The sequence below is a fragment of the Pyrus communis genome, chromosome 1 (assembly GCF_041283825.1).
Source record: "Pyrus communis isolate YQ-2024b chromosome 1, ASM4128382v1, whole genome shotgun sequence".
Taxonomy (NCBI): domain Eukaryota; kingdom Viridiplantae; phylum Streptophyta; class Magnoliopsida; order Rosales; family Rosaceae; genus Pyrus; species Pyrus communis.
Genome location: NC_142565.1, coordinates 22,050,483 through 22,061,282, shown reverse-complemented (window position 1 = coordinate 22,061,282; position 10,800 = coordinate 22,050,483). Strand labels below are relative to the sequence as shown.

Genomic DNA, 10,800 nt, shown 5'->3' with positions numbered 1-10,800 from the left:
TGTGTTGTTCTATCAAAACCACCGTCAAGTCCTCGTGACCTACCAAGGCGCTTCTACTTAAAACCTGGAGGGGCGCAAAACAAAAAGTGTGAGTGGGCAAAAACAAAGCTTTTCAAAATCATTTCATTTCTCAAAAGTTCTAACTCCTCTCCGTAAAACCTGTAATATTTCCCAGAAAAAAAATATATATATATATATATATATATATCAAAATCATGCTCAGAACAACAACATTCGTAAATATTCCATGTCAAATATCCCAGCATAAATATGAAAATCAGGTGATATCAATCAATGCAAATGTTATGTCAGCCGGAGTCACCTAACGTGACCTGTACGGCTGAATTTAGAGCTCAAATCCACATCTCAACAACTATACCTACACACGAGTCGAAACCACCTAAAGTGGTCTGGCGGCAATCTAGGTAAATCATCAGGGAATACATCAAGAAAATGCCTGACTACCCACACATCGCCACGCGCTAGCCAAGGCACGGCTAGCACACCTTGATTTCGGTCGGGGTGTGTCAAACAGGGTCTATTAAAATAAGTGTTTTTTTTTTTCATTTTTTAAAGCATAATAATCAATGCTCATTTAATGAAATTTTCAAATAGCAAGTATATCCCCACATGTTTTACAAAATTACAATTTTTACCCTTACATTATTGTCTTCGACAATTATTATATTACATTAAATACTATATCTTTTTTAGTCATTTAACATATTTAAAGCAACTTATATAAAAGTTTATCAAACACTTAAATATTGCCTTTTTTTTTTTTAAATTAACTTTCCCATATAAAAAAAAAAAAAATTTACCAAACACTCAACAACTTTATTTTACAATTGTTTATTCTCATCACATAGCAGAAACAATTTTTTTTTTTAAAAGCACAACAATACCAAATTAGCTATTTGTCTATCTCAAATCCTGAATATATTATTCAATACCTGTTCTGGTTCCACGTATACATAAGGGGTAAGCTGTGTACAGATAAAGTGGGTATAATTTGAAAGATTTATATAGAATTAATTGTGTATTTATTTATGTACATGCAGTATCATAATCTACTGAAGAATAAGAGTTGAAAAAAATGCAATAGTATCTTGATGCAGGGAGAGACCTGAAATTCCCAAAAGAGCCCAATCTAGTACACACTCTACAAACACAGAGAACTAGAAAACAAAGTTGAACAATCTCACAAAAGAAAGGCGCTAAAATTATTGAGTAAAACTATGATCTTTCGTTAATCAAAATGTCCAAATTTCCCCACCTTCCTAGAAGAAGTGGTTTTTATAGGGATAGGATCCTCTTCGGATCTAACCCATTCGGATCATCTAGATCCTTCTTCTTCTTTCATCTCTTCAGTTTTGCTTCTGCTTCCTCTTGTTCTTCAATTCTTCTTCTTCTTTTTCAATCCTACTTCTTCATTTTTCTACTTGTTTTTGGGGAACTTCCACGCATCCTATTTTTCAGAACAATGAGCGGAGTTCGTTGTTCCAGACGACTATGATGTTGTCGTTACTAGCGTCGGGGAAGCCACCATGCCAACTCCGGGGAAGCTAGGGTCTCCGACTCGGACTGTAAAGAAGAAGGATCTGGAGGATCCGGATGGGTGTGCTCCGGAGATGATCCTATCCTGTTTTTATAAGCCCTTGTAACTTACATTCAGAAATTGAAAAACAACGAAATTAAAATCATAGAAAATTGAAAATTACATATAGAAAGTAATTTGATCAACCAAAAAACGCTTGGTTGTTATTAAGTGCTATTAATTGGTGTTGAGCATTACTTTTATCCCAACTCTCCATAAATGCATTGGCCAATAGATATGCATCATACTCTCTAGGTTAGAGAAAATTCGCCCTCGAATTTAAATTTCTAGTATCATTGATGTTCCCTTGGAATGGAATGAGGTATTTCAAATTGAATACATCAAGGGTGCGTTTGTTGCATCGGACTGTCTCGGACTAGACTAGCTTCAAGGACTAAGCTGGACTGGCTTAGATTAGACTAAGTTGGACTAGCTTAATGAAGCGTTTGCTGTAGTGTCGGACTAAGAAGCAAGATAATGAAAACAATACTGTCATCAATTTGATGTTTGCTTAGACTAGGAGTAAATTATTGTTCTATTTTGATTGCTTTTTTATTTATTTATTAAGGATATTATTAAAATTAATAACATTGGATGAGGGTGAGACTCAATAAAAATACAAACACCAAATTTTCTTGCCAACGAAAGAAACATACATGATTCAAGAGTAGCATTGTTCCAAACATCAATATAACAAAGTGTTCTCCCAACAATCGACAAGGTTCAGGATGCTTTTATTAATTATTCACTTTTCGTTTAAACTTGTAGATTAAAGTTAAAGGTGTTGGTTTATACTTGTATTTGAGTAGAACAAAAATCTATGTCTAATAAGTTCAGTTTTTTACTCAATTGTGAAATAATTACTTAGAATTGCTCTTGTATGTATAAGCCAATTTTAGTCCATACCATGACAATTGCATTCAATCCCAAGACCATAATGATGAGAGACACAATGACAAATGGATAGCTGCGCATTGATCATTGCTACATTTGGATTCCTAGCACGTAAATTGGCTTGCTTCAACTAGTTTGAAGAAAACTAGTAACAATATGCAAAAGGAAGAGATCATGAACAATTTATGCATTCCATTTGTATATAAAACTAAGCAATTAAAATGTCTTCCCTCACAACAAAGCAAGTCAGCTAGTCAATTCCATGTGCACTAGTGCTAATCCAATGAAAGGAAAAACAAATGAGAGAAGGAAAGGTCACCAATTTAATCAAACTGTTGGATGTTCCAACTAGAACAAATGAAAGATCCCAATACTACATTAACACAGTACACAGCAGAGCAAGGTAAACTGCTTAATTGTACATTCTACAATTTTTTACAATAAACTCTGGAAAATAGCCAACTGCCTCAATCACTTGAGCTGTATTTACTCAATTCAAGAACTGCAACAGAAGCGCAACAAAACGACTCTTTATCTTTTAGGAGGAGACAGCTTCCAACTCAATTCCATTTTAGATCAAGTATGCTAAATTGTGGTTAGGGCAGAATACTCACACTGCAGGCAACACCAGGAGTCCGCATGTACAAACGAGAACTTCTTGTGCAAACAACAGGATGAGTGCACATAGGATCCCAAACTGCTGCACGAATAAGATATTTCTACACCAGGATAGCAGCGAGTTCAAGATGGCGTATGTGACATGTCCCATATCCAAAGAAAGCTTGGCATGCTATCAGAACCATATCAACTACAATAGATAGCTTTCCTAGTACAAAAAAGAATGTAAAACAGCAGTGCTGCAATTCATCATTTTTCTTTTCAAAAAAAAATCTTCACGGTCTGAGTTACTCCACAAAATTGATCCCAAAATACTTGACCATTGAAGACCCAATGCCAAAACACACCAATTTCCTCCACATATGGAGACCAACATCACAACCCCAAACATTCCAACTTGGCTACATTCAAAAGAATTTTCAGATTCATTCATACAAGGAAAACAAATAAAGACCAAAAGTTTAACACAAGAAGCAGATTGATACCATAGATTTGTAATGTTTCCACATGACAAATTTGAACAAGTATGATTGCACAATACTCAAATAATTTATTTAAGGAGCTTTAATTGACCAGTGATATACTGTGGTTCGAGTAACTTATTTAAGGACTTTAATTGGGGTTATCCACTTCCAGAAAGGTAGGGCGTTGGTGATGGATTACGGTCAAAATCAAACCATAGCCTCTTTCAAAAGTGACGACAAGGAAACTAAGTAGCAAAAACAAAGCAAAAAACAAAAATCAAGCCAAGTAATTGTTAGACAAATAAGGAATATGGTTGGAGTCCTTGTGTAATTGTATATAATATTATTATTGGAAGAATAAGCCGTCCTACAGCCGTCAAGCCGTCCTACAGCCGTCCTACCTTGTCCTACCTACACACTAGCCGTCCTACAGCCGTCCTACCTTGTCCTACCTACAGACTAGGATGGCTACCTTGTCCTCTACAGTCGTCCTACCTTGTCCTACCTACACACTAGGACGGCTACCTTGTCCTACCTACACATTTGTATCATGTATATATATCCTTGTAATCTTGTAGAGAAAAATTAATGAGAAAAAGCATTCTCTTCCATATTTTCTACACATTCTCTTCCATATTTTCTACATGGTATACAGAGCAGGTTTATAACCCTAGCCCTAATTTTTTTTTTCGGCAGCTTTCTCTGCCGTTCCCATGGCTGTTCGTGGCCTGTCCCGTCGCTCCTCTGCTCGTCCTCCCCTCCACTGCACCTACTGCAATTTTGATTATCATACCCGAGACACCTGCCATAAACTTCATGGCTATCCCGTTGGCCATCCCCTCCATGGCCAACCGTGGCGACCACCGCGCCGTGCCACTGCTTCCAGTTCTTCCCGCAGCCATGCACCTTCCAGTCCTCCCCGGCAGCCACGGTTTTCTGCTTCCCGGCCCCATAATTTCACCCAGGCCCATCACGTGCAAGGCACCCAGGCCCCTGCCTCCTCTTCTACTCCAGCGACCCACCAAGTGCACGGGGCCCAGCCCACTTTGCATGACTTGCAGCTTGCCATGCCTGACCTCTCTGCCGAGCAGCACTCACGTGTTCTAGCTGCTCTACGTGACACCACCACCCCTCCTCAGGCCAATGCCGTTCTCACTACTGATTTTGCCCAAGGTTTGTTACCTGTCACCTCTCGTCATGGTCAATGGATTCTTGACAGTGGTGCTACGGATCATATTACTTCTTCCGCTTCATGTTTGGTTCATCGTTCTCCTTCACATTTGCCGCCTGTTTCTTTGCCTAGTGGTGCTTCCGCTCCCATTACTTTTACCGGCACTCTTCCTTTAAATTCATCAGTTACTTTGAAGGATGTTTTATGTGTCCCTAATTTCCGAGTGGACCTTTTATCGGTTGGTAAACGTATAGATGGATTATCGTGTTCCATAACCTTCTTTCCTTCTTGGTGTGTTTTGCAGGACTTGGTTTCGAAGGCGATGATTGGTGTGGGTAAGCGACGTGGCGATCTGTATTACCTTGTGGCCCTTACCTCTTCTCTCCCCACCTATCAACCTCTCTGCAACATCATTACCATCCCCTCCTCCCTCTGGCATAGGCGTCTTGGTCACCCCTCCTCCACTCGTTTGCAAGCTTTAGCATCTAGCTCTCTTAATTGTACTTTTGATTCTAGTCATATTTGTGATGTTTGTCCGTTGGCAAAACAAACTCGTCAACCTTTTCTTTTGAGTTCAATTTCATCAACTTTCCCTTTTGTTTTAATTCATTGTGATATTTGGGGCCCGAATCGTCAATCTTCTCTTTCTGGTGCTCATTATTTCTTAACCATTGTGGATGATTTTTCTCGCTTTACGTGGGTCTTCCTCATGAAACATAAATCCGACACTCAACAATTAATCAAGGATTTTTTTGCTTATGTCACTACCCAATTCCGCACTACCATCCAATGCATTCGTACTGACAATGGTGGTGAATTTTTATCTCTTCGTAGTTTTTTCTCTGATCATGGGGTGCTTTTACAAACTTCTTGTGTTTATACCCCCCAACAAAATGGCGTTGTTGAAAGAAAACATCGTCATCTTCTTGAAACCGCTCGCGCCCTTCGTTTTCAATCCCATCTTCCTATCAAGTTTTGGGGGGAATGTGTTCTTACCGCTACTTATCTCATCAATCGTCTCCCTACCCGTCTTCTCCATCATAAATCCCCATTTGAGGTTCTCTTTTCGAAAACCCCATCTTATGACCACTTCCGCGTCTTTGGTTGTCTAGCATATGCCACCTCTGTCACTCCCACCACCAAATTTTCCCCTCGGGCTCATCATTGCATTTTTCTCGGTTATCCTCATGGACAAAAGGCCTATACCCTTTACGATCTCGACAATCACCGCATTTTCACTAGTCGAGACGTCATCTTTCACGAAACTACTTTCCCTTATGCCGTTTCTCACCCTCCTATCCCATCCTCTTCGCCTACCCTACCCATCCCACCCCCTCTGGACTTTACATATAACCCACCCCTTCCTGCCCCGACGCCTCACCCTCCTCCACCTTCCTCCCCTTCCACGCCTCCCACATATTCCCTTGTTGCCCCATTACCCGTTCCTCCCCATGCCCCTGCCCTCTTGGCATCCCCTCCTTCCCCCCCCCGCTACTTCCTTACCTTTCACCCTTTTACCCACGGACATCCCTACCCCCCCATTACCTACCAATCCTCCCCTTCCCCGCACCTCTTCCCGTGCCCATAAACCTCCATCCTATTTAAAAGACTACGTTTGCTCGCAGGTGATTCTGCCATCCCACCCATCTTCGACTTCGCAACCCGGTTCTACACAAGGTACGCGATATCCACTTTGTAATTTTCTCTCTTATCACCGTTACTCTCCCATGCATTTTTCTTACATTAACTCTGTCAGTCGGACTGTGGAGCCTTCCTCCTTTGCCGAGGCTGCCACTGACCCCAATTGGCAACGTGCTATGACTGAGGAGCTTCAAGCTTTACATGCTAATGGTACTTGGACTTTAACTTCCTTGCCCCCTGGCAAAATTCCCATTGGTTGTAAGTGGGTGTACAAACTCAAGCACAATTCCGACGGCTTTATTGACCGCTACAAAGCTCGTTTGGTTGCTAAAGGCTTCACTCAGGCTGAAGGTATTGATTATCATGACACTTTTTCTTCTACTGCTAAGATGATTACGGTGCGTTGTCTTCTTGCTCTTGCTGCTAGTCAGTCTTGGTCTCTTCATCAGCTTGATGTTAATAATGCTTTCTTACATGGTGACTTACATGAAGAAATCTATATGTCTCCTCCTCCTGGTCTTCGGCGACAGGGGGAGAATTTTGTGTGTCGCCTTCACAAGTCACTTTATGGTCTTAAGCAGGCTTCTCGCCAATGGTTTGCCAAATTCACGAGTGCCATCATTTCTGCCGGTTTTCAACAATCCAAAGCTGACTATTCATTGTTCACTAAAAAGTCTGGTATTTCTTTCACAGCTTTGCTTATTTATGTGGATGATATTGTGATTACAGGCAATGATGCTAGTGCCATTAATTCTCCGAAGTCTTTTCTCCGTGATCATTTTCGGATAAAAGACCTTGGTGATTTAAAATATTTTTTGGGTATTGAGGTTTCTTGTTCCAAACAAGGGATTTATATTTCTCAACGCAAGTATGCATTAGAGATTCTCAAGGACTATGGTTTTTTGGGAGCACAACCCATTGCTTTTCCTATGGATGACACAAAATTATCTGATAAAGGAGAACTTCTCAAGGATCCTGAAAAGTATCGACGATTAGTAGGTCGGTTAATATATCTCACTATCACTCGGCCGGATATCACCTATTCTGTGCATGTTCTAAGCCGTTTTATGCACGAGCCAAGGATATCTCATATGGATGTTGTGCTTCGTATTGTTCGTTATTTGAAGGCTACTCCAGGTCAAGGTTTATTATTTCGTTCTGACAACCAGACCAAGTTAACTGCGTTTTGTGATTCTGATTGGGCAGGTTGCCCTATCACTCGCCGTTCGACTACTGGGTATTGTGTATTCTTGGGCGGTTCTTTGATTTCTTGGCGGACGAAACGACAGAAAACCGTTTCGCTCTCTTCAGCAGAGGCGGAATATAGGGCCATGGCAGGTGCTTGTTGCGAGATAGTTTGGCTTCGTTTTTTGTTGAAGGATTTGAACATTCCTTTGGATGGTCCTTCCATTTTATTTTGTGATAATCAAGCAGCATTACATATAGCTGCCAATCCTGTTTTTCATGAACGAACTCGTCACATTGAGATGGATTGTCACTTTATACGAGATAAGATTGTAGATGGCACAATAGAGACCAAGCATGTGGGTACGGCACAACAGTTGGCAGGCTTGTTTACCAAACCTCTTGGGAAAGAAAAGTTTTCGGGTATGTTACGCAAGTTGGGAGTTCTTGACATCCACTCTCCAACTTGAGGGGGAGTGTTAGACAAATAAGGAATATGGTTGGAGTCCTTGTGTAATTGTATATAATATTATTATTGGAAGAATAAGCCGTCCTACAGCCGTCAAGCCGTCCTACAGCCGTCCTACCTCGTCCTACCTACACACTAGCCGTCCTACAGCCGTCAAGCCGTCCTACAGCCGTCCTACCTTGTCCTACCTACACACTAGGACGGCTACCTTGTCCTCTACAGCCGTCCTACCTTGTCCTACCTACACACTAGGACGACTACCTTGTCCTACCTACACATTTGTATCATGTATATATATCCTTGTAATCTTGTAGAGAAAAATTAACGAGAAAAAGCATTCTCTTCCATATTTTCCACAAAGCATTCTCTTCCATATTTTCTACAGTAATTGACCAAATGTTAATAAAATTAATCCAAATTAACGTAATTTTATCAAACCCATTAACACAAACCTGATCAACAAGCTGGTGGGGCTAGAGAAGGGGGTCGGTGTTGGAGCTGCGAGTTAAGGCTTTGCTGCCCTTTTTAAAGCTACAAGGTGGATCGGAGGACGGCTAGAGTTGGATGGACAACGGTAAGAGCGGGATCTTCCTCAGTTCGAAATTCTGGGTTCAGGGTGAGGAGAGAGGGAGAGAGAGGTGGTGGGCTGGTGGTGTGGTCTCGCTGGAGTTGGCGAGCTGTGGTGTGATTGTGGTTGTCGATGCTCAAGATAACAAAGAACAGAGAGAGATAAAAGCACGATAAGGACGGTGCATACGAAGATGGAGCAGACGAGGTCTTAGCAATCCCATAGGTATCGGGGGTCTCGCTAAAAACTCCTAGCGAAGGAGTTTGTCTGTGCAAGTCCCTGTTACTCTCATTAAACATAATCCCAGTATAGAACAAACACTAGATTGGATTAATTGTTAGTTCAGTCCAGATCAGTGACACTTAGTGAGGGCAAACAAACGTCCCCCAAAAGTATGAGTATGGCTTGGTAACTTCAAACGATAAGCATTAGGGTTAATCTTTTCAAGAATTTCTTTTGGCATAATCTTCCGTGCAAACAATTTGTTGTAATCTCTAGCTAAAAAGTGACCCTTCATCAAAACTACCCAAACATTCTCCCACATCAAATCGACCATTCTCATTTCTGAATTTGCATGAGTTTTGTATTTTTGACCTGTTTCTTGAAGGTCCTTGAGAGTCATGCTATGGACCTGCTTGACATTATGAACGTAATTTTTAGCCTTACCATCGATTCTTTTCGTGTTTGGGACATGAGCAAGATCAATTGGTGCTCACTAAATTAAGCCATAGACAATATAGAAAAGACACATTTTGGTGCTGCGATTAATGGAACTGTTGTTGGCAAATTTCGCAATACATAACTTCTGGTCCCATAACTTCAGATTGTCACCTACTAAAAAATGCAAAAGATCTCCCAATGAGCGACTTGCAACTTCAGTTTGCCCATCTATTTGAGGATGATAGGCGCTATTGAAATTCAATTTAGTGTTAACTAATTTTCATAGGCTCCTCAAAAAATGACTATAAACTTGGTGTCCTAATCAGAAACAATTGAGTTGGGGAACCTATGAAGTCGATACACATCACGAAAGAATAGCTCAGCAACTTTTGAAGCATCTATTGTCTTCTTGAAGACAATGAAGTGAGCCATTTTGGAAAATCAATCAATCTCAACAAAAATTGAGTCTATACCACGCTGAGTGCGATGCAAACTCAAAACAAATTTCATGCTTATATTCACCTATGGTTGTGAAGGAATAGGTAATTGCATGTACAAGCTAGGGCTCATTGCCATGCTCTTGGAAACTTGACATATTCGACATTGTTCAAGGATATACCTTTTTGAGCATGGTAGGCCAAAAATAAGAGAAGAAACAAGCTCAAAGGTCTTGTCCCTTCTAATGTGGCCTTTATTATGTAACTCTTGTATGATCTTCAGTCTCAAGCTAGACTCCAGAATACAAAGTTGATTCCCTGCAAAGATTTCTCTTCATCATGTAATACATAATATGTTCTAGTTCCTTGCTCAACATCTTCAAGAATTGTAAAGAAGAAGGATCAGTTTTTAATAAATCCTTCAAAGAGTCAAACCCCAATACCTGAATCCTCATTATCCAAGTAAAAATTTCTCGAAATTAAGGCATTTGCAACATGATTTTGCACGCCATCTTTGTGCTTTCAAGAGAATGTCAATTCTTGCAAGTATGCTACCCATTTAGCATACATTGCTAACAATTTTCCCTGGCTGTTATATGCTTCAAAGAGTCATGATCCAAGTAAAAGAGTCAAACCACAATACCTGAATTCTCATGAATCCAAGTAAAAATTTTCTGCGCCTCAAGGCATTTGCAACATGATTTTGCACACCAACTTTATGCTTCAAGGTGAATGTAAATTCTTGCGGTTATGCTGCCCATTTAGCATGCCTTGTTGAAAATTTTTCTTGGCTGTTTATATGCTTCAAAAGTCATGATCAAAGTAAAAGAACCAATCCCCAATACCTGAACTCTCATGGATACAATTTTTCTCTGACTCAAGGCATCTAACCTGATTTTGCACGCTGGCTTTGTTTTTTAAGGTGACTGGAAATTCTTGCAAGTATGTTGCCCATTTCGCATGCCATGTTGCCTACTTAGCATGTCTTGCTGACAATTTTGCCTGCGAGAACCAATCTAAGTAATCAACCCTTTTTTTGATAGAAAATATTTTATTTATATGCTTCAAAGGGTCACGATTCAAGTAAAAGGGCTAA

The 10,800-nt window shown here is 40.3% G+C and overlaps 1 long non-coding RNA gene across 1 annotated transcript; it reads right to left on the bottom strand.

Moving 5' to 3' along the window:
- Positions 1-2,840: 2,840 nt before the first annotated feature.
- LOC148699353 (uncharacterized) lies at positions 2,841-8,849 on the bottom strand. The gene is made up of 2 exons (XR_015966373.1): positions 8,492-8,849; positions 2,841-3,317 (listed from the first exon to the last, which is right to left on the bottom strand). It is a non-coding gene; the product is annotated as an uncharacterized LOC148699353 (long non-coding RNA).
- Between the last annotated feature and the right edge of the window lie 1,951 nt (positions 8,850-10,800).